Genomic DNA, 25,620 nt, shown 5'->3' with positions numbered 1-25,620 from the left:
CTTGTCACTCTCTTTCTCCCTCCCTTGTCACTCTTTCTCCCCCTCCCTCCCATGTCACTCTCTTTCTCCCTCCCTTGTCACTCTCTTTCTCCCCCATCCTCCCTTGTCACTCTCTTTCTCCCCCTCCCTCCCTCCCTTGTCACTCTCTTTCTCCCCCTCCCTTGTCACTCTCTTTCTCCCCCTCCCTTGTCACTCTCTTTCTCCCCCTCCCTCCCTCCCTTGTCACTCTCTTTCTCCCCCTCCCTTGTCACTCTCTTTCTCCCCCTCCCTTGTCACTTTCCCTTGTCACTTTCTCTCTTTCTCTCCCTCCCTCCCTCCCTTGTCACTATCTTTCTCCCCCTCCCTTGTCACTCTCTTTCTCCCATCCCTCCCTCCCTTGTCACTATCTTTCTCCCCCTCCCTTGTCACTCTCTTTCTCCCCTCCCTCCCTTGTCACTCTCTTTCTCCCCTCCCTCCCTCGTCACTCTCTTTCTCCCCCTCCCTCCCTCGTAACTCTTTCCCCCCCTCCCTTCCTCCTTCCTTCCCTCCCTCCCTTGTCACTCTCTTTTTTCTCCCCCTCCCTCCCTTGTCACTCTCTGTTTTCTCCCCCTCCCTCCCTTGTCACTCTTTTTTCTCCCCCTCCCTCCCTTGTCACTCTCTCTTTTCTCCCCCTCCTTCCCTTGTCACTCTCTTTTTTCTCCCCCTCCCTCCCTTGTCACTCTCTTTTTTTCTCCCCCTCCCTCCCTTGTCATTCTCTTCCTCCCCCCTCCCCTACCTCTGTTGTAGCGTGGCCGAGCCCTGTATGGTCCGCGGGTACAGGGAGATTTTGTTTCCTGTACCCGGCCGGATTAAAAGGAAGTGCACACTCAGTGTGCACTTCCTGTTAGTCCGGCCGGGTACAGGAGACAGATGCTCCCTGTACCCGCGGACCAAACAGGGCTCGGCCACGCTACAGTGAGGGAGTGACAGGAGGGAGCGCTGAGCGCTTCCCTCCTGTCAGCCCCTCTCCTAATGCTGCGCCTGGGCGGTGCACCCTCATGGCTCTCTGCAGAGTGCTCGGGCGGCTGCAGCATGAGGGGGGCCGGCGGAGCTGGGGGGGATTTCCCCATAACCTGTCCCTTCCCCATGATTTGCTGGGGGGATGCGTCCCCCCCCCATCCCCCTGGTTCCTACACCCATGACCAAGATTTCTCTATATAGTGCTCTAAAGTGGGGAAATTGACACCGGTGTTCATTTTTGGTTCCAGGTCACATGATCATTCAGGTCCTTCTCAACTTCCTGAACGATTATCTGTGTAAAAACAACAAAGAAGGTAAATAGAGAGCATGAATGAAAAATCGTGGACACATTCACTTCAGTTCTGCCATTTACCTCCTAAATAGCATTTACACGTGTTTTTAATGAGCCAGTTGTTCTGAGCATAGTGAACCAGGATTTCAGCAGTGAAATGATGCCTTTATTCCTGAACCTGTGGGTGATTCCCTATGTTGCACACGAATAATCTGGAATTCAAAGAAATGTTGCATTCAAATAACACTTTACCACCCACCAATTTTTGGATGGAAAGACCCTCAGTGCAGAACCTTTGGTGCTCTGACATACAGGAGTGAACTGTTTTTCTATTAGACAGGCAGGATCATAGAGATGTCCTTTTTTAATTATGCTACACACGGGGGAAAAAGGAGCTGTTTCTCTTTAGGACAGGGACTAACCCGTTGAATGAAAGCTATCAGTAGTGAGGAGTGATATGGATTTACAGTGTGTAAGGTCCACCTGATAGTGTTTTACACCTATATTTATTATTTAATTGAAGTACTAGTATGTTTTAATATAGTCGCTTAGATGAAGCTTTCTTTTATTGATTATCAGTCAGATTAAATCTTTAGAAGCCATTTCAATATATATATTCAGTAAAATAATTGTTTATTTTTCATTAATCTTCCATGATTCTACATTATATATTATACAATGTACTGCATCTAATGGTAAAATTCTAGAGAAAATGGGGGAAATTTATTGTAACATGATATCAGAATTGACACAACAATCACTCACCACCACGTGTCCAGTTTTTTTTTTAGTCACAAAACCCTATATTTAAAAGGCCAGGCACACACTGGGCACCAACACAACAGCATTTGATAGGTTTTGGCCTCAGGAGAGCAGACACGATAGTAGAGAGGGGGGAAGAAACCACAAAGAGACTGGGGAAGAGAAAGAGACATATAAAAATGGCTGTTGAAGAGGATAAAAAGACGCACAGAGGGGCTAGGGAAATGGGAAAAGTGACACAAAAAAAGGAGAAGGGGAAAAAGAGACACAGAGGGGCTGGGGAGAAAGAGACAAAGTGCTGGGCGGTAGAGACACAGACGGGCTGGGAGAGGATAGACACACAATAACGGCTGGGGGGAGATATAGTATCTCAGTAGGCCTGGGGAAGGTCATTTGGAGTGCTGGGGAAGGGTAAAGGAGACACAAAGGGGCCTGTGTAGCCCAAAAATGTTGCACCTGCCCTGATTAAGCCATTGTGCTGGCCTTTAAAGAGGTCTGTGGAGAGAATCTATCTGATCTATCTGAATCGATCTGATCTATCTGAATCGTTCTGATTATCTTATTATTTCCTCATACAATAAATCAAAATGCCAATCTCAAAATACAAAAACAAAATCAGAAAAATAAACCTCTGATACATAGTAGAGCCCGTCTTTCTACTTACTACCTTTCGACTAAGTCTTTTGGTGGTATCTTCCTGGAGCCAACACTTTATCACAGATGTCTACATGTTTTCTTGGCCTTACTTTAAAAGCAGGTTCCCCCAACTCTTTTCTAACTCCCTCCTTCCAGGATTACTTTTATTGCTTTACTTCAGGTACTTTTTTTTCAACGTGATAGATCGACAGTGTACTGCTGTGAAAGTTTATCTTCTTTCTTGCTTCAACTACCCAAGTTTTTGTGTTTGTCTCTCAAAATTTATTTCACTGCTATTTGGAAGTGATGTATTTCATACCTGTTTTTGAGCTGAATCACTTATCCTCACAATGCCTAAATCGCATACTTTTTTTCTCTCTATAAAAAGGGTTTACGTAAAACATCTGCTAGGATATAAAGAACCACTAATCCCTGAAAAACCACACAGTATGATGTTTCAAGAATTTTTTACACAGAAATGTTTATAAATAATCATACTAAAGAACATCTACAAATGCATCTCTATGAAGACGGGGAACTGGAAAATGGGGGAGCAGATGCAATCATTTTTATTTTTAATTTTCTAATTATACAATCCAAGGATTTATATACACTCTTCTCACATCCCAGCATATTCAAGTCATCCGTATAAACATATGGCCTTGTCCATCTCATCACTTCAACAGGAGAGATATTTGAAGCAGGGTATTTTCATTATGAATTTATTTCCCACTAAAATAACTTTCTCATTTTATCTTGTATAATTTACATACATTTGCATTGAATATTTCCACTTACAGCATTTCCCTTTTTGAGTAAAAAATCATGGTCCTTAATTGTTTCTCTAGGGGCTTGACATCTTTATACTTTGGATCACATCTAAAGTAATGAAACAGGAAGAAAGCTCCAGAGAGACCTTCCTCTCCTGCCGAGCCTCTTAACTTTCATCTTTTGCATATTTAATGTTATTCATTTTTCTATGCTCTGCAATATGTATGTATGCAAGTGTGTTATGCAATAATTACAAAGATATAGATGTATATAAGATAAATACATGATGATTGATGTTTTGGTGCCTTCATTTTGATGCAGCTTTATTTAGTTTAGGAGTTTGCAATGTACTTTAATGCATTTATATTTAGGTATGAGTTTGGTGTTTGGTTTGGATAGTTCTATGTTTGTTACAGTTTGGTTGTCATTCCATTTCATTTCAAGTTCAGTTTTATGTTTTGGTTTATTTGAGCTTAAATATCTGGGTTTGTTTTAGGGTTAGAAAAAAAAGCTATTTTTGGCATCTCTTTTTTTGTGAGATTATTTTGGAGATTTAAATGCGGTACAAACAATGTCACAAACAAAGATCCAAAACACAAGGCAGCTCCAGCCCTGAAGGATTAGATGATTATGAGACAAACATGTCTCCTGAAACAGTTGACAGGAGTGGCATCTCTTTTGTAGCACTTAGATATTATTTTGTGATAATTGGTATTTAGAGTTCATTAGTGTTGTATGTGTTAAGGACCTGTTTATTTGTTTTTAAAATATTTTTTGATGATTTAACCCTTTATAGGTGCTTTATCTTTGTGTTTGCATATGATGTTTGTATCAAACAACCATGTTACATTGCTGCCAGCCACCCCATGTTTGTCTTATTAAGAGTTTATAAGTATGTAGGGGCAGCACCCCTTCCTGTCTCAACTGAGAAATGTGCCTTTTAGCTGATACTGGCAAGGTGATTTGTATGTTTTATAGCCCTATTTAGGGTTAATAAGTATGTAGGGGTTTATAAAACACCCCTTCATGTCTCATTAGAGATGTTTACACTTTGTCACCAGCAAAGTTTATTGTATGTATAGAAGCCCTATAAAGGGTTAAATGTGAAAGGGTTTATAAAATGCCCCTTCCTGTCTCATTGGAGATACTTAGCTGATATCAGCAAATCTAATGGCTAGTGTAGGACTCACCTTTTGGGGCTTGCCTTGACGTGGCAGGTGAGCTTATATTCAAATGGCCATTGGAATAAAACTAAAGAGCCTCCATTTTAGGATTTAAGCCAGAGTGCAGGTAACATTCTCTATGTTTGTACTTACCTAAACAAATTATAGTGAATTGGGTGAATATCAGACTGACCCCACCTATAAGGGCAGTCCAGAACTGAAATGCCAGGAAGTCCACACAATCGTTTCAGCTTTCTGAAGTTACAGTTATCCCTAACTTAACTCAACTCATCAGTTCAGGTAAATGCTTTGTCTCAATTAGGGAGTATGAGAAATAATCGACCATTCAGCAGATGTTAAAATGAAATGGAAATTGAACTTCCCACTTGCACTGCCCATTAAGTGTAACCTCGGTTTTCAAAGTGTCAGAAGAAAGTATTTAAAAAGTTTTGAGGAAGACATATCTATGTATGATATTTGTTTTGACCATGTGGAGGCTCAAAGAGAAGGAGAGATTCAAATTCTATATTGTTGCAGAAACTGGAAGACACTCCAGAGCATAGAACTTGTATGATATGCATGACTCAGATCAAAGAACAACTCAGTCAATAAAGGAAGAAAATAGAATGTGGGTAGAAAAATAAGTGTATCAGGGTTAAAAAATCTAGAGGATGGAAAATAATCCTATGGTCACCAAAGGGCATTGTTTGATGGAATCCGAAGTGATAGCACGTGCCCTTTACCACAGACATGGGTAACAGGATCTTGGGCCCTGGGATCTTGCCTACATGGAACTCAACCAGAAGATGCAAACATATACAAATCCCTCAACAGAGCAACAAATAGTTTAAACATGTCCATGAGAGGGCTAAGATCCGCTCTTTGAGGCCCTAGCACTATCGCTGTCCACATCATTCTTCATGATCTTAATCTCAATTTATCTTGCTGGAATCATGTTTAATAAAGCAGCCATATGATTTTATTAAAGCTTTTGACACTCACTATCATCATATCAGTGCCCACAGTAAAGTTACTGATAATCTATATGTGTTCATATGCCATACAGAGATAGAACTCTATACAATTCTCTATGCTAGATTTTTGCTGCCACTGTGCGAATAAGCATGGCTCATAAAAGTCATTTACAGCATATGCACATATATTTCTCCCTTGCAGCCCCTAAACAGACATAGATTGTGTGAATTTTTAATATACTGTTCCTGTGGCCACCTTCTGAGAACTATGTTGTTGGTCTATATTACTGCATTCCACTTTGAGAATGCTAATTGCTAAATATTAGGAGTTGCCAGGGAAACCATTTTCTTTAGAAATGTTAGGCAGTAATGGCTCAGTAAATGTTGCTAAATATCATGGGAGTTGTGGATCGAGAAGCATAAAGCAGCTAATGGTCCAGCCTTGGTCTAATTTATCAAAATATACTGTCCCAGTGAATGGCAAGCACATATCAATTTACTTACTATGTACATGTGTATAGTTAAAGTTATATATAGCTCCTGATATAATAAATGAAAACAGCAAGTTTTACAGTAATTGGCAAGCTAATATTTGTTTTTTTATAAAAAATAGTGATTGATTTAAAAAGTAATTGATTTGAATCTTGTGTTTTTGGAAAATTCTCACAAATATTGAGCATTTGTTGCTTAGATTATCAAGTTTGGTATCCATGAGTGCTGTCCTACAATTTATAAACTGTACAGTGAGAACATGCTGCATACCATTTGATTATTGCTTTAATTGATGTCTATCGTACAAGTAGTTTCTAGTTAGCTGCGCTGCCTTTAGGTGATGGGAGTTGTTTAGCTCACCATTCACCTATTCACACATTCACACACATTGATCGCACGGATGTTGTTGTTTTATTTGTTTCACTTCCGGTCCCTCCCTAATCGTTTAGGCAGATTGTTGGCTTGTCATTAAAACAGACAGTATACACTTTTTACTTGTCCATCATACATCTTATATCACTTATCACTCCTATTTATCACTTGTATTCAGTTTACTGGGCTCACACTGACACCTTTGAACACACATTGGTTGTATTTTCGTTGCCTATTTACCAACTCCACAGAGATCGGCGTCTTACGTCACTACGTCACAGTGGGGTCACGTGTCCCACATGAGCCCTTCCAGGTTCGGGTACACGGAGGAGCATCACTTAGATTGGTAAGTCACTTTATTGCTTGTCTATATAAATTTATCTGCATACACTTTACAAATTGATCTTTAGAAAAACCCTTTTTGGGGTTGAAACGTCGATCAGGACTTTGTATGTGTTTTTTTGAATACATTAAAGTAACACAGTGATTCATGAAAATCCCTTGGAGTGCACCCTCATTTGTGGATTATTTCATTTACGCGGATTTGCTCCAAGGTACCAATTCAATCATATACTCTAGAGGTGAGAACCAAGCCTTCTCCTTTTACATACATATATACATATATATACATACACATATATATATATATATAGATCATACAGCTCTAAAACAAAGATTTCATTTTTATTTAAAATAAGTAAATATGGTGTTTTTAAATGACAGCCGGGGAAAGTTAGTGATAGTATGTGATTTTTTTTTAAGCTCTTTGATTTTTTAACATATTGAACATAATAATAAACCCCTAGAATAAGTTTTAACATTTTAGCACAATAGGGTGTTGGCTGTTTACAGTTTAGACTTTACAGGGAGTGCAGAATTATTAGGCAAATGAGTATTTTGACCACATCATCCTCTTTATGCATGTTGTCTTATCCAAGCTGTATAGGCTCGAAAGCCTACTACCAATTAAGCATATTAGGTGATGTGCATCTCTGTAATGAGAAGGGGTGTGGTCTAATGACATCAACACCCTATATCAGGTGTGCATAATTATTAGGCAACTTCATTTCCTTTGGCAAAATGGGTCAAAAGAAGGACTTGACAGGCTCAGAAAAGTCAAAAATAGTGAGATATCTTGCAGAGGGATGCAGCACTCTTAAAATTGCAAAGCTTCTGAAGCGTGATCATCGAACAATCAAGCGTTTCATTCAAAATAGTCAACAGGGTCGCAAGAAGCGTGTGGAAAAACCAAGGCGCTAAATAACTGCCCATGAACTGAGAAAAGTCAAGCGTGCAGCTGCCAAGATGCCACTTGCCACCAGTTTGGCCATATTTCAGAGCTGCAACATCACTGGAGTGCCCAAAAGCACAAGGTGTGCAATACTCAGAGACATGGCCAAGGTAAGAAAGGCTGAAAGACGACCACCACTGAACAAGACACACAAGCTGAAACGTCAAGACTGGGCCAAGAAATATCTCAAGACTGATTTTTCTAAGGTTTTATGGACTGATGAAATGAGAGTGAGTCTTGATGGGCCAGATGGATGGGCCCGTGGCTGGATTGGTAAAGGGCAGAGAGCTCCAGTCCGACTCAGACGCCAGCAAGGTGGAGGTGGAGTACTGGTTTGGGCTGGTATCATCAAAGATGAGCTTGTGGGGCCTTTTCGGGTTGAGGATGGAGTCAAGCTCAACTCCCAGTCCTACTGCCAGTTTCTGGAAGACACCTTCTTCAAGCAGTGGTACAGGAAGAAGTCTGCATCCTTCAAGAAAAACATGATTTTCATGCAGGACAATGCTCCATCACACGCGTCCAAGTACTCCACAGCATGGCTGGCAAGAAAGGGTATAAAAGAAGAAAATCTAATGACATGGCCTCCTTGTTCACCTGATCTGAACCCCATTGAGAACCTGTGGTCCATCATCAAATGTGAGATTTACAAGGAGGGAAAACAGTACACCTCTCTGAACAGTGTCTGGGAGGCTGTGGTTGCTTCTGCACGCAATGTTGATGGTGAACAGATCAAAACACTGACAGAATCCATGGATGGCAGGCTTTTGAGTGTCCTTGCAAAGAAAGGTGGCTATATTGGTCACTGATTTGTTTTTGTTTTGTTTTTGAATGTCAGAAATGTATATTTGTGAATTTTGATATGTTATATTGGTTTCACTGGTAAAAAAAAATAATTGAAATGGGTATATATTTGTTTTTTGTTAAGTTGCCTAATAATTATGCACAGTAATAGTCACCTGCACACACAGATATCCCCCTAAAATAGCTAAAACTAAAAACAAACTAAAAACTACTTCCAAAAATATTCAGCTTTGATATTAATGAGTTTTTTGGGTTCATTGAGAACATGGTTGTTGTTCAATAATAAAATTAATCCTCAAAAATACAACTTGCCTAATAATTCTGCACTCCCTGTATACCTTCTTTCATTCCCCCTTTACTGGCCTGCCTAATAACAATAGTAAAGTTGTAGAGTTGTAACTCTAAATGCGTTGTAATACTAACAATAACTTTAAATGTAAATGTTATCTTACATGTAACCATAATTCTCATTAACCTTTCACTTTAATTTTAATGCAAATCCCTGTGCATTTTGTTACCCTTTCCTGCAACCTTAATCCTTACAGGACATAACCAAGAAGCCCTGTTCATATTCTGTGTTGTGAATTCCCAAGAGCAGGACCAGATTAACATAGAGTCAATTGGAGCACACACCCATTGAAATATGCCCAAACTGTCTGAATTTATTTTTTGTAATCTGAAGCTGACTGGATTGCTCAGTACCAGACACTTGGCTTGAGGGAGCAACATGGGAAACACTATTGTAAACACAGGAAGTGCCAAATATAGCCATGGTACTGTACATACTAATCTGTACCTTAAATAGGGGCCTATCCTTGCTTTATGTCCACTAAATGTCCTTCAAAGTGCCCCTTGACCAATAGAAAGCGACAGTTTGTATACTTGTATACATTGCTACTCCAGTGGATTACTCTGTGGTTCACATGGATTACATGCATGCAGGGATGGTTTCATAAGTCTAGTTGCTCACGATCCTCTAAATCAGGAGTAGGCAACCTTTGGCACTCCAGATGCTGTAGACTATATCTCCCATAATGCTCTTTAGCCTTAATATTGGCAAAGCATCAGGGATGGTGTAGTCCATCTGGAGAGCTGAAAGTTGATACCCCTGCTATAGGTACTAAGCAAACAGAATCACAAATTCATATTTCATAAATTTTATACATAGTAATTTTCAGCTTCATGCCCATGAAGACCTGAATCCTGCACTGCCCCAAAAAAATCCAGCAACCCATTTCTACAGGTAACCAACTTGAGCTCAATACCTGCAGCACTACTCTGTTTGTTAGTACCAATAATATTAAGACTTATAGAAAACGGTACATGCAGTGATAACACCACAAATAAATCAGTAAATGAATAAAAAAGAAGAGTAGCAGCTACACACCCACTCTAGCGACTTGATGAGTTATATACTCAGAAATGGAAAATAGGGTGTGTGCGCTTAAGATTATAAAACTAGATAAATAGTATAAAAATTATCAAAAATAATTTATTAATTAAGTAAAAAATAAATCAGCAAAGGACTAATTCCGATCACCACTGTTATACCTTAACCGGACAATTAAATACAAAAATCTCATAAAACAGAATAACAAAAAAAATAAAAAAATAAATAAATTAAATGACACCAAATGTATCCACAAACTAACTGCACTGAATGGCCAAAAAGATGGAATAACCTCAATATAAAGAATATATATATAGAGGTCCGATCACTAAGTGAAGGTAGGGTGGATACAAAAAAAAAAACAAAAAAAAGCAAAAAAATTATATACCAATAAACACAATAGTAATAATAAATGGGAAAAAATATATATCTGTCCTCGGTGTGGGCCCCCACCTGAGGTAGATATAACCAGAAGATGAATAAATGAGATATATAAAAATAAAAGACAAGAGACAAGAAACAATAATACTAAGTGAAATAAAATAAAATGAAAAAAACCAGTAATTGTCCGGAAGTCCTCCCTGGGTAGGCAGAATAAAGGTGATGTTGGGCGGATCAAAGAGCAACCAGATAAACCCTCGTTATGGGAACTCCAACTCTCTCACACTGCGGTCGGGATCTTCAAAAAAGACCACAGTGGAGGTGAAGCCGTGAAGATGGACAAAGTAGGTGCAGAGTGGTACAGCAACCGCCCAGACAGCAACCAGCAGATAGAAACCGCGGTCGGTATTTTCAAAAAAGAGAGAAAATACTGCAGTCTTTTTTGAAAATACCGACCGCGGTTTCTATCTGCTGGTTGCTGTCTGGGCGGTTGCTGTACCACTCTGCACCTACTTTGTCCATCTTCACGGCTTCACCTCCACTGTGGTCTTTTTTGAAGATCCCGACCGCAGTGTGAGAGAGTTGGAGTTCCCATAACGAGGGTTTATCTGGTTGCTCTTTGATCCGCCCAACATCACCTTTATTCTGCCTACCCAGGGAGGACTTCCGGACAATTACTGGTTTTTTTCATTTTATTTTATTTCACTTAGTATTATTGTTTCTTGTCTCTTGTCTTTTATTTTTATATATCTCATTTATTCATCTTCTGGTTATATCTACCTCAGGTGGGGGCCCACACCGAGGACAGATATATATTTTTTCCCATTTATTATTACTATTGTGTTTATTGGTATATAATTTTTTTGCTTTTTTTTTTTTTTTTTTTTTTTGTATCCACCCTACCTTCACTTAGTGATCGGACCTCTATATATATATTCTTTATATTGAGGTTATTCCATCTTTTTGGCCATTCAGTGCAGTTAGTTTGTGGATACATTTGGTGTCATTTAATTTATTTTTTTTTATTTTTTTTTTTGTTATTCTGTTTTATGAGATTTTTGTATTTAATTGTCCGGTTAAGGTATAACAGTGGTGATCGGAATTAGTCCTTTGCTGATTTATTTTTTACTTAATTAATAAATTATTTTTGATAATTTTTATACTATTTATCTAGTTTTATAATCTTTAGCGCACACACCCTATTTTCCAATAATATTAAGAGTAAAATTTACATATAGATGAATGAACCCTGTGCAGTTAATTTAGTAGTAAGTGCTGTAAGGGGTCAGATATTTATTAGTTGCAATATGAGTTAAATAAGTCTGGGTTAGGTGTAATAGAGATTAGTTATTAAGTCCTGGATATGTGTAACGGAGCTTCCTGTACCCCGGTTGGGTACCTCCGCCGACGGATGCTCCTAGTGCTCACCGAGGCCTCCAAGCACTCCACCAGACACCATCAGCACCACAGTCTCCACATCCAGCGTTACAGCTTGGCTGGGAACTCGCCATCTCCTACCCACACTGGCCCTACAGCAAGGCTCCAGGTCCCAGTAGGTGAACCTTTCTTCCTCCAGAGAGTCAAGCAGGAACAGCTCTTAAAAGAGCTTAGTGATTATAATCCCTGGGGAGTATAGTGATATAACAATCCCCAGGGTAGATGCAGCCTTTTCCCCCCACACATGAGACGAGACTCTATGTTGAGGGTAAAACAGGAACTCAAGGTTTAATGGGGCACACTGACCTTTTATACAAGTTTCCCAACAAGGGTACACAATCCCTCCACTCTGTTTGGGTGATAATTGAGTTAATTACTGTATCAACTCAATTATCTCCAAATGAAAAATACAAGTTTTTACTCATTTGAAAACACCCCAAAAACATAAGAGAACCCCATAAAACTTCCTGATAGCCCCGATCTGGGGGAACAACATACTTAAAAATCACCCAGATCGGTTCAGGGGTTCAAAAGTTAGCTGGAGGTCTCTTTTTGAATGAGGCCGCACGCATGGCTTCATGCCCAAAACAGTTCCAGAGAATTAGGCTGTGCAGCCGGTCTATTTCAACAGTTGAAGTAATGTTCAAATAGTCGAACTGAGCCATTTGTGCACAGAGTCAGTGAGTTTATCCGGTTCGGTAGATTAAATCTACCGAATGGCGCACCGTTCTTGCAATTCCAGTTGAACCTAACTGGAGGTGGAAGTCCCAGCAGTGTTCGTGCCGTTGAGTTTCCGTTTTTAGTTCCATGCGCTTGACGACAAAACACCGCTGGACGCGTCCGACTAAACAAGATGGCCGCCACCACGTGTTCGACTATACGAACGGCGAGGAGGTTAACGAGCAGCACACTCCACTTGCGTGTGGTCCGGCTGTTCGACAGTTTGTTCAGTAAACTAGCACCATAAGCCTAATCCATTCAGGGAAAAAGGCACAAACAGTGTTTTTAGCCCAAAGTTCACCACAGGGCCATAGTCACAGGGCAGGAGGCTGGCAAACAGGCCCCTCCAAAACCAGTTGCGAGGACACTTTCGCCACAATATGTTTATGAGTATTGTACCAGTAGGTGTAACAGGCGTGAATTAGTGTATCTATGATTGTGTGTCTCTGAAGGCTTATCTGTGTAATTTGTTGGAATTTTTTTTTCTGTCATAATGTGATTACAAAATATTATACCTTTAAAAAGAAAATTCAAGTCTTTAAAATTTAACTTTGCAAAGATGATTTTTTTCTGCTTATGATCTAAAAGGCAAAAAAATCTAATTTGAAATAAACTCCAAGTGATCAAAAAACTGGAAAAATTCCTTCTTGACTTCAAAGTAGCAATTAGATTTCTCTATGGACCAGCAAACTGTTAATATCACAGACATTCAGTATTGTGGATCTGAATATCCTGTTTTGCCAAATGTATTCAGACTTTTTGAAAGATATCTACTGAAGCTAGTTAACAAAAAAAAATGTATACAGTGAATGTATTGTTCTAATTGTAAATAACACTTTCCACTGCTGAAGACAACATTGTCTTTCCCCTTCTTAATTTTCTAGCCCCTCTCTGCACTTTTTCTAATTCCATAATATGCTTCTTTGACACAGGTGTACAGAATAGCACTGTGTGTTTAAGGTCGACTCATTAAGGTCGAACATTTTTCAATGCTTGTATGTTTTGCATTTTTGTGTATTTTGAGTGTACATTAGTTATGCTCTTTAGTTAAAAGAAGCGTTCCGCTTAATAAGTCTGCAGAATCTCTGTAACAGAAAGATCCCAGCTTGTTACAATCTGGTTTCCCAGCAGGTAATGGCAGAAGTGCAGCAAGTAGGGGCAACACATCGCGAGTGACATATTTCGTTTCCTACAGATGCAGCACAAACTTTGATGCATCTCATAAAAATATAAGCATAATGAACATGTCTCTTTCAAAGATAATTTTTTAACTTTTGAATATTTATTTTCACAATGTATGAGCAGGTGTTACTCCAGTGTCATCATAGCATTTAATACATATATCAACATAAATAGTTAGCCGTAGTGTGTATGACTGGCAGAAGATAAATGCAGGATAACATTACCATCCATTACTTCCATTCAGTGCTACCCTTAAAGACTCTTTACCAGTAAAAGACATGTTATGACAGTTAACTTTGTCACCCCTTGAGATCTAGAGAACACACAATAAAGAGTTGCAATTCCGTAGATTTATAGAAGTATTTTGTACTAAAAAGTTGGCTAATGTACTAAAAGTGGTACCACCCCATCCACCATGAAGCAGTGCTGATGTGGTAACTAACATACAAGAGATACAGTCCATGACAGAGCTGTAGGAAACTACATAAACAACCAGACAGACCAACTGTCACTTTTAGCCTGCACCCTATACCTTTTGTCTCTATGCCCCTCGGTGTAGTCTTTAGTCCTCCGTATATGGTTGGTTTATGTAGTTTCCTACAGCCCTGTCATGGACAGTATTTGTTGTATTTTAGTTACCACATTGGCACTGCTTCATGTTGGATGAGGTGGTATCCTAAAAAAACACGTTTGTTTGCTACTTGCGTCTTGACGCAATTACGTCACACGCAGTCTTCCGACACTTCCGTGTTTCAATCAGACAGCGGGTCGGCACTTCTCAAGATTGGCAAGTGTTTGTTATAGTTTTTTTATTTAATTACACTTCACTTGTTACATTGTGATCTTGAAAAAGACCCTCGGGGTCGAAACGTCGATCGTCCACATTAATGTAAATTAGATTATTCTTTTTTAACACATTCAATTATGAATACTCTAAGAAGACCTCAGAGGGAACCCTTTGGACTTAGTTTAATATTTTTTTTCGCGGGTCACACCTAGGCTGTAAAGTTTATTATTTTTTGTAAGGAGAGTTACAAGTTTCCTGGATAGATAGATAGATCAGTTGCAATTTATCTCTTGCTACAGCTATAACTAAAAGTTTAGTGTAATGACAGCTAGGCAACTTACCTGGTAAAGATTTAAGGCTGAGTCTACTGTACGTGTTCGAAGTGTACAGGTGATTCGCAAAGTGCAGGAGGTTTAAAACACTTGAGCGAGATCTCATTTTTTTCATGTTTTTCTGGATACAATGTCTATCGATGCTAATACATTTAAGGTTATTTTAGGTTAAGTGTCTTTGTGGGTAAAATAAAATCACAGAACTTTGCTTTGCTATTAGTTTCTCATATTGACACTCATTAAATCAATCTCTAGATGCCATAATTACGCCATAATTACCTTTTTTATACGAGAGAAATGGGAGAGCAGCAATGTTATCTATATGTATTATCACACATCAAAGTGTGTGATAAGGAGGTGATTTCCCTGTGGATTAGAAATGCAGTTCCAAGCTCAGAGGTACAAGCTACAATGGAGTTTCAATGTCAGCAAATAAGTAAGAAACATTACTTTTTCTCTCAGAAATTCCCTCAAAAACAAAGTAACTTGAGGTAGAATTCAAATATAAGCAAGCATGTCGGACAGAATAGTGACCTCTTTATCCAAACCCATATTTGTATTGTTCTATAAACTCATCAGTCATGACCACAGATGCATTCTTTAGCCTCTCTGCTTTCGAATGGTTTCACAGTGCAATGCTGAGTCTAGAGGTCCTTCCTTTTTCATCGACTGTCAACAGTTTTCGCACTGCTACAGTGATTAAAGAGAAATGGGCTTGTTATGCTCAGAAACCCTTTGGACGTGAGAGGTCATCAACATTCAGGAATCAGTCAATTGTTCTAGGCCAGTGATACAAAACTTCTGCACAAACTCCAAAATGCAATTGTAAAAATACAGCAATATTAGGCAACTAAATAATGATGGATACATATTATTTGTGAGTTACAAACTGATGGTTTATTCATTGCTCATTAATACAAGATAAGCAATTATGCAAGTTTATAACAAAACAAAAAAAGTCACTGTCACAAAGATTGGAGTAGGACTCATCTAAGAGGTCTGCTTTAGTATGGAAGGCCAGCTTACACTTTAATGGCCTTTGCAGTGGTACCTGATATTTAATTGTGCATAGGGATTTTGCATAGTGTATAAGTAACTTTTTGTTTTATTTTGTTTTGCTGTATGTATTTGGCTTAATGAATACTATAGCCATTACTGTATCCCAAGAGTTGTGGACATTTGGGCAAGCGCAGTGGGTATGTTTGTGTGGCTTTTAGTAGTTATGTATGGTTATTTACCCAGTACACTGCTTCTACAATGTTTGTCATTTCTATACATTTGATATGGTAATTTATTTAGATTATTGGCAATGCAGTGATTTCTAACAATTCCAGGATGATGGGTGTTTGATCCTATTTTAGTTATCTTTGGTGATTGTGGCGAAAGTAACCTCGCCACTGGTTCTTGGAGGGGCCTGTTTGCCAGCTTCCTACCCTGTGACTATGTCCCTAGTGATAACACTTGGTTAAAACCACTGTTTGTGCCTTTTGGACTTCTGACCTTATTTACCCAGTGACACTTCGAACTCCCAAAGTGGTTCGAAGTGGCACTTCAACTCCCGAAGCGGTTCAAAGTGGCAATCGAACACGTGGCGGCGGCCATCTTAAGCCACGAGCACAATGAATGGTGTTTGGTCATCGAGTACATGGAACTCAAATCGGACACTCAACGGCACGAACACTGCTCACTACTTACCTTCCACGGATGTTTGGCTATTCGAATGGGAGTCGAACAACGTTCAGTAAGAATAAACTTCCGAACAAGAGACATGAACAGAGACTACTCCCAAAGCTATACGTTCGTTATTTTATATTTCACTTCGAATTACCGAAGTGGACGACTGCACAGCCTGATTCTCTGGAACTGTTTTGGGCATGGGTCCATGCGTGCGATTGGTCAAAATGCGACTTCCATAAAATTCCTGAACCCCTGAACTGATCTGGGTGATTTTTGGATATGTTGGTCACCCAGATCAGGGCTATCAGGGGATGTAACAATTGTGGGGATTTTATGTGTTTTGGTTTTATAAGAATATGTGGTAAGAATATGTGGTTTTTCTGCCTGGAGATAATTGAGTTAATACAGTCCTCAATTATCTCCCAGGCAGAGGGGAGGGATTGTATGTTTGTTATGGGAGTGTCATGTGTTTAAACCCTGTTATGATTTGTCTGGGATTTTGTGTTGTAGTCCCCAACAAGGTCCATGTGGGCCTTCCCCTTGCATGGGGATTTTCATATAAGGCCAAGTGTGGCAAAATTAAAATCAGTTTTCTTTACCCTCAATGCGCAGCCTCTTCTCGTGATTGTAGGGAACAGCTATACTGCTATAACGACTAGCTCTTATAAGAGCTGTTCCTGCTATACTATCTGCAGTAGGAGAGGTTCACCCACTGGAAGCTGGATCCTGGTCTTGGGTCCACGGTGGGTGGAGGACGGTGAGATCCCCAACCAAGCTGCGGCGGTTGGTGGGAGTCTACAGCGCTGATGCTGTCTGGTGGAGTCCTCGGTGAGCACTAGGAGCATCGACTGACGGAGGCACCCGGTCGGGGTGCCAGGCGGTCCGTCACAGTGACAAACAGTACATCCATGCCAGTTCAGTTCTGCTTTGTGTTTCTTTGTCCTTGAAAATCCCAACAAACAAAATAAATCGAAATAACACACTCATCTAAAGATGCCCTTGCCATTCACATGCCTTGTAACACAAAGTACCTTTAACCTTCCCAAAACTATACATTTGGGATAAATGTAGTTATAACATTTTAAATTATTTAATCTTATAACCATTTTCATAACCATATAAGCATTTTCTGTTTTCTTAAATAGTGAAGTGTGTTAGCAATGTCAATGTTTAAATTAGAATGTAAAACAATCAATAGGTCCTGCTGCGTTGAGATAGTCTGTCATGCTACAGTATTCTCAGAACAAGATATTTGGTCATTGCAGTCAAATTATTTGAAACAATACAACATGTAGTGACAACTAATGTTACTTAGATTCGGTGGCATGTTTCCCATCTTGCAGGAATAAAGAAGAGGTCAGCTCACACTTTTATTTGGTCCCTGTATCTATCCTAGCCAACCCCTTGGTTTTGCACCCCTCCCTGTCACAGGTGCCTCATCCCAGGGCCCTATTTAGCCTTGTACTGCAGAGAACTCTAGATGAAATTGTTTTCCCCAAGTAAGTAGCTCTTGAACCAGACACTAGGCTGGTAGTGTAAGACCTGTCAAAGATGGGGTACATTGACGTTTGTGGCAGGCTTATGCAATGTATGATCATATAATGTAACTAAATTTTTTGCCTGGATTAGGTGTTTTTAAAAAAAACTTAAAAAAAACGAACTAAATCTGTCAGCATTGAAGTTGCTGTTCAGGGGATAATGGAGTGCACTGGATTTTCTGTTTTTATTGTATAAGCTGGCTCCCATAGCACCCTACTTATGCATATTCCGGTGAGTGCAGCCACCCCCCTGTTTTCTCCTGTGTCCATCCTGGCATGGTGGTTGTACTTTGAAGTGTGTGGAAACATCGCTCACTGGTATCACAAGCAACCTATTGCATGCTAATGCTAAAGGGCAGTATCTAATTTAAAATCAGACGTATGTCAAATCAATGAGCCAAGATGTCACACTCCATCCCATCCATTGGAAGTGCAAAGCTGGATAGTGCTGTGCAACCTATGCTGCATGATGGTCATTGTTCCAGCAATTGATCCCTGGCACTGCCAGTTCTTATTTCTGTCATTTTTTTAGACCTGTTAGAATTATCTTCCCCAGCACTGTCAGGTTAATTTCCAAGTCTCTACCCTGTCTACTTCAGTCTTGTTGAGTTATTAGCTTTAGTTTTACAAGTCAAAGTCTGAGTCCAAATTTGTCAAGGTCTGTCCTGTGAGCTGCCTGCTCCAATTCTGTCTAATCAAGATCTGTTAAGTTCACCTCTGTTAAGAGTTTGTTTCAATTCTGTCAAGTAACAATCCTGTTCCTGTAAAGTCACAAGTAAGGTGACGTCCTGTGTCTACCATGTCACAGTTATATTTCTGAAAGGGTAACAGCCAAGGACATCGTTCCTGTTAAGTTACAGCAAATTTCCTTTGCATTGCTAAACATGAGCTAAGGAAGGCGCTACTTGCCTCCATTGATGTCAATTATGCCCACTTTCAACCTAGTGCATTAAAACATAGGTGTGAGGAAAAGGTTTGTCCAGGTGCACCCTAAATGTAGAGGAGCCTAATTTTTCACCAAGTTCACTTTTTAGCATCCTGTGAAAACTTTTGCATGAGATCACATTTTTGAGTGGTATTTTTAAATCATGACTGCCTTTGTACATGCCAATTTATTACTAGGGCAAAAATGTGCAATACGTACCATTTTAAAATGTATTTATTTTATGTAAAATTTAGGTGGTAATATTCTCTGGTGAACATCCAAACGCAATGTGCTGCACACACCTATGATTCACAACACACTGCTGACATTCTAGTTTGTCTGTCTCCATCTGTACTATACCAACGGCATAACTGATAATCTCAATCACGGAGAGATGATTTGGCAGAGCAAAAGGCAGGTTTTTAGTTTTTAATTTCACCTTGCATTTTTTTCAATTAATGTTCCCTGACCCCACTGCTTCTGTCACTAATACACCCATACATCTCCTCCCGGTTTGCTCTACAAGTGATTTGGCGTGATTTGGCATCTCACTATTAACAATATCAGCATCAAGGCTGATATGGGCTTCCTCAGTTGGCTGTGGTAGGTTCCAAGTCCGAACCTACCACAGCCAACTGAGGAAGCCCATATCGGCAAAAACTCTTTGTTATATTTTGAGAGTGAAATCCGTTGGAAGAAGGTGGGGAGCCACCTATATGAGTACCACTGCATTTGTATAGAGCCCTAATTTTCAGGCTCTGAGCATTGTTAACATACTTCCAGAGGTGGCTCTCTAATTAGGCGGTTTAGGCGCCTAAGGCCTCGCGCTGGCTGGGGGCTCGCGGCCGCCTAAACCACCTTAGGGCAGACTGTGTCACTGACCGAGGACCTGACACCAGGAGGGGGCCCGACGGCTTGCTCAGTATACCGCTGGGTGCGAGGCCCCTCCTGTCTGCCCGGCCAGCAATCACATACACCAGTCTACAGCTCCGCAATGTGCAGAGATGCAGACCATGTGTCTCACGAGAACTGGCCAATCAGAGTGTGCCGCAGGTTACCACGGCAAGGCTCTGACGGGTCTTTCGAGATACATGGTCTGCACCTCTGTGGAGCTGCAGACCGGATATAATTGCCACCAGACCACCAAGCAGCCCACACTGGACCACCAGGGAATAAAAAAAAAGGTATATAGTCCCCCCCCTCCCCATCACCCCCCTCTTCCTCTCACCAACACCCCCCTACCTCTCACATGACCCCCCTCTCACACCATCACCCCCAACCATTTCACCTTCACCATCACCCCCTTCCCACTCACCATTACCCCCCTTTCGCCATCACCCACCCTCCCTCACACCATCACCCTCTCACACACAGAATCAACCCCCCACACACACACAGTATCACCCCCCTCACACACACAGCCTCCCCAGAAACATGGTTAGCATCCCCTCACACTGTCACCTCCCCACACATTGTCACCCCTCCCTACACTGTCGTCACCCCCCACACTGTCAGCCTCTTCATGCATCCACACTCACATTAACCAATCCTAATCCTGTTAATCTCACCCCCTCCAAACTCATCTGCCCTCACTCTGCCACACTCACCGTGTCACATTAACCCCCCTTAATTCTGGCACACTCGTCCCTCCTACCATGCCCCAATTGCCCTGACACACTTACCTCCACTTGCCCTGTCACACTCCCTCATCAAACCATGTCATACTCCCTGTCCCTCATTCTCTCTCATAACCCCTCCCCCCCTCCACCCTGTCCCTTTACCCCCTTCGCCCTGTCACACTCTCCCTGCCACTGGCACCTCTTTACTCACCTTGTCACAGTCACCAGCTGAAGACATTCATCATACACACACAGTCAGGAAACATAGCTTTGCCATAAATACAATGCACAAAGACTACAGGCAGACCCCCATACACACAACACACTTCAAGCATCTGTCTCATTACTTTTGGTCCCTTAAAAAGTGGGAGGCACATATACAAACTGTTGTAATTCCTACACCATTCACCGGATTTGGATGTAAATACTCTCAAATTAAAGCTGAAAGTCTGCAGTTGAAGCACATCTTGTTCATTTAATTTCAAATCCATTGTGGTGGTGTATAGAGCCAAAAAGATTAGAATTGTCGATGTCCCAATATTTATGGACCTGACTGTAAATAGAGGGCATATTGATAACATGAAAAAATATTTGGAAATTTTCTTTTAGGGGCTTTAGTAGCAGGTCTAAGAATCCGTGGTAACTTGAGGATGGAAAAGTTTCTCCTAATAACATGTGCCAATGTGTATTAGTCTCATAAAAAGTTATATATAAAAAAAAAAAATTATATATGAAAACCACCGACATCCAGATAGACTGCGACTGATCTATACGGTTCTTGTATTAGAGTACATGACTGGTAAGTATCGGTAATATGTCAGATCAAGAGTCCAACCAAGACACCATAAGGCCCAAGTAATTAAATGAGGGTCCACCCTACCTGTCACATGCTTTCATCTTCAAATTAGGAGGTGGAAGCAACCACATTCCAGAGGTCAATTCACCTTAGTTGTCCTAAATGTTAAAGATTGGTCAGTCTGTTGGAGAAAGGCAGTGGGCAGATACAGCAGAATATGGAAGGATGAATATAACCTGAATTAAATTTTATTCAACAGATTTTCAAAAAAGCGTCTAAATCAACTATATGACTGCTGGAGAGCTATACACCCAACACGAAAAGATTATTCATTCTTCTCATCCACTGCGGGAACTTACTTCCGTATCGACACCATTTTTCTGCAACACAGACATCTACCTATGGCCACTTCAGCATCATATGGCCCAATATCGTGGTCAGACCACGCGCCTATGTCCCTACAAATCACAATCCCCACTTTACCAAGCCCGTCCTCACAATGGTGTCTTTACGACCTACTCCTCAATAATACAGAAACCGTAGAAAAACTCAGAGAATCAGCCAATACCTATTTCACCCTAAACGCACAACCAGACACCTCACCAACTCTGGTTTGGGAAGCACATAAGGCAGTCCTGAGAGGGGAGCTTATCCACATCGCCTCTTCCCAAAAGCGCAAACGAGAACAACAAATCAAACAACTAACACAAGAACTAAAAACCCTGGAATGCACACAACACTTAAATAAAGACTCAATGGACACATATAAGCTGATACTAACTAAAAGAACAGAATTAACAACGATACTCCAACTTCACGCAAGATGCCAACTGACACTAACAAAACATTACTACTATACAAAAGGGGGAAAGCAGGAAAACTTCTCGCTCAAGCCCTACAACAAAACAAACAATCCACATTTATAGCCGAAATTAAACAAGAAGATGGGAATGTCACAAACCGAATGCCAGATATCATAAAAGCTTTCCACAAATTCTATATCGACCTATATAACCTTACACAAAACCAACCATCCGCAGAAGACATCCTGAACTTTCTTAGACCAAGGGTCAAAAACACACTCCCAACTAACGAATCACGATTCCTAGATGAACCAATCACACCTGAAGAATTTGGAAATACAGTGAAATCTCTCCCCAACGGTAAAAGCCCGGGCCCTGATGGCTTCACGGACAAATACTACAAAACTCTCTCACGAACACTAGCACAGCCATTCACCGATGCATTCAATGCTCAAAAACTCACCTCCTCACTACCCAAATCCGCGCTAGAAGCAACTATTGCCCTCATACCCAAACCTGGCAAGGATCCCTCAACGTGTGGAAGTTATAGGCCAATCTCACTCATCAACATTGACTTAAAGATCTTAACCAAAATAATGGCAAACAGACTAAAACCATTCCTCCCGAATGTAATCCACCAAGACCAAGCAGGCTTTGTACCTGGACGGGAAGCTAAGCACAATACGACAAAAATAATGAATGTGATTCACTGGGCTCAGACACATAAAACACACAGCGCCTTACTCACAATCGATGCCGAAAAAGCATTTGACAGAGTGAACTGGGCCCTGCTCACCAATATGATTAGTTTTCTGGGATTTGGATCAAGATAGCAAGAATGGTTGGTGGCTATTTATTCACAATCCACAGCCAGACACCGCATTAACGGTCAACTTTCCCAACCAGTCATCATAACCAATGGCACTAGACAGGGCTGTCCCCTCTCACCTCTCCTGTTTATCCTAATCCTAGAGCCCTTCCTACAAGGGATCAGAGACAACACGCATATTCATGGCCTATCAATCAGAGGAGAAGAATATAAGGTCGTAGCCTTCGCAAACGACCTTCTCTTTACCATTTCCAACCCTCTCTCCAGCTTACCCAACATTCACAAAGAAATGGAAATCTACAGCAAGGTATCTAACTTCCGAGCAAACTGTCAGGATCGGGACAGGGATCCAACACGCAGAGTACAAACAGTAGCCAGATACGTATACCGGACCTTAGAATGGCCGGACTAACGTAAGTAGTACAGTATAGAATGGTCAAAGACAAGCCGAGGTCGAGGGTAACAGAAGACAGGTAAGCGAGAGACAAGCCGAATCAAGGGTAACAGAGATAAGCAGAGTAAGGTAAACAAGCCGGGTCAAAACCAAAAGGGATAATAGAATACACAAGCACTGAGTGACTAGAACAAGCTAGAACCACGACAGGGCAATGAGCTAATGAAAGAAGCTCTGTTAAATACCCTGTTCAGAGCAGTAACCACGCCTCCAAGGCGTCCTGATTGGTCCTGCAGCCATTGACTGACAGGTTGTTCCGGGGGAGTGTCCTGATGACTACTTCCTGCCTAGATGCTGTAAAAGGCAGTCACTCCCTCGCGGCCGGCCTAGCATGACCGGATAGACCGCGGGGAAGGGAGCCATCAGACCGTCTGGATGGAGGAACAGCTAAGTCTCTACCTCTTTCGGAGGTAGAGACCACAGGTACCCTGACAGTAAGGTAAACAAGCCGGGTCAAAACCAAAAGGGATAAAAGAATACACAAGCACTGAGTGACTAGAACAAGCTAGAACCACGACAGGGCAATGAGCTAATGAAAGAAGCTCTGTTAAATACCCTGTTCAGAGCAGTAACCACGCCTCCGAGGCGTCCTGATTGGTCCTGCAGCAATTGACTGACAGGTCGTTCCGGGGGAGTGTCCTGATGACTACTTCCTGCCTAGATGCTGTAAAAGGCAGTCACTCCCTCGCGGCCGGCCTAGCATGACCGGATAGACCGCGGGGAAGGGAGCCATCAGACCGTCTGGATGGAGGAACAGCTAAGTCTCTACCTCTTTCGGAGGTAGAGACCACAGGTACCCTGACAGTACCCCCCCTCTCAGATACGCCCACCGGGCGGAATGAACCGGGACGAGATGGGAAGCGAGAGTGATACGCCCTGCGGAGACGGGGAGCATGAACATCCTCCTGAGGTACCCAACTCCTCTCCTCAGGACCATATCCCTTCCAATCAACCAGATATTGTACTCTCCCCCGGGAGATTCGAGAATCAATAATAGAGTTAACCTCATACTCCTCCTGACCCTCCACCTGAACGGGGCGAGGAGGGGCTATTGTGGAGGAAAATCTGTTACATATGAGTGGTTTCAGCAATGAAACGTGAAACGAGTTTGGGATGCGTAAGGTATTAGGAAGAGCTAAACGATACGCAACTGGATTGATACGGGTCAGCACCCTGTAGGGTCCAATATAACGAGGAGCGAACTTCATGGAGGGCACTTTTAAACGGATGTTCCTCGTGCTCAGCCATACCCTATCACCTGGAACAAAGACCGGAGCCGCCCTTCTACGTTTATCAGCGTGTTTCTTGACCAACATAGAGTTGTGCACAAGGATTTGTCGAGTTTGATCCCACAACTTCCTCAAATTGGCAACATGAACATCAACCGACGGCACCCCCTGGGAAGGGGAATCCGAAGGAAGAATAGACGGATGAAAACCATAATTCATGAAGAAGGGGCTTGAATGAGTAGAATCGCAAACGAGATTGTTGTGTGCAAACTCCGCCCAAGGAATCAAACCGACCCAATCATCCTGGTGTTCAGAAACAAAGCATCGTAAATATTGTTCGATTTTCTGGTTGGTACGTTCAGCAGTTCCGTTAGACTGAGGATGATAGGCAGAAGAAAAGTTTAATTTAATACCAAGTTGAGAGCAGAAGGACCTCCAAAAGCGGGAAACAAATTGGGAGCCTCTGTCCGATACAATTTGAGAGGGTATCCCATGTAGGCGAAAAATCTCCTTAGCGAATATCTCTGCCAATTCGGGAGAAGACGGGAGTTTAGGCAGGGGAATGAAGTGTGCCATCTTAGTAAACCTGTCAACCACGGTGAGGATAACAGTCTGTTTTTTAGAGATAGGTAGATCGACAATAAAGTCCATGGCCAAACAGGACCATGGTTTTTCTGGAACCTCCAAGGGGTGCAGGAATCCACATGGAAGCGTATGGGGTTGTTTGGTTTTAGTACAAACTTCACATGCAGCGATGAACTCCTCAATATCCCTCCGTAAAGCAGGCCACCAGAAGTCCTTAGAGATCAACGCGTAAGTTTTGCGAATACCAGGATGTCCCGCCATCTTGCTATTATGTAAACACTGTAAAAGTTCCAGTTGAAGAGCAGGAGGAACGAAATGACGGCCCACAGGAGTCTGTTTAGGTGCTAGATGTTGCAACTTAATGATCTCGGCCAGTAATGGAGAATGAATCCTGAGATTCGTAT

This window comes from Pelobates fuscus, chromosome 5, assembly GCF_036172605.1.
Source record: "Pelobates fuscus isolate aPelFus1 chromosome 5, aPelFus1.pri, whole genome shotgun sequence".
In the NCBI taxonomy this organism is placed as follows: Eukaryota; Metazoa; Chordata; class Amphibia; order Anura; family Pelobatidae; genus Pelobates; species Pelobates fuscus.
The sequence above is the reverse complement of the archived record's forward strand: the minus strand, read 5'-3'. Positions refer to the sequence as shown.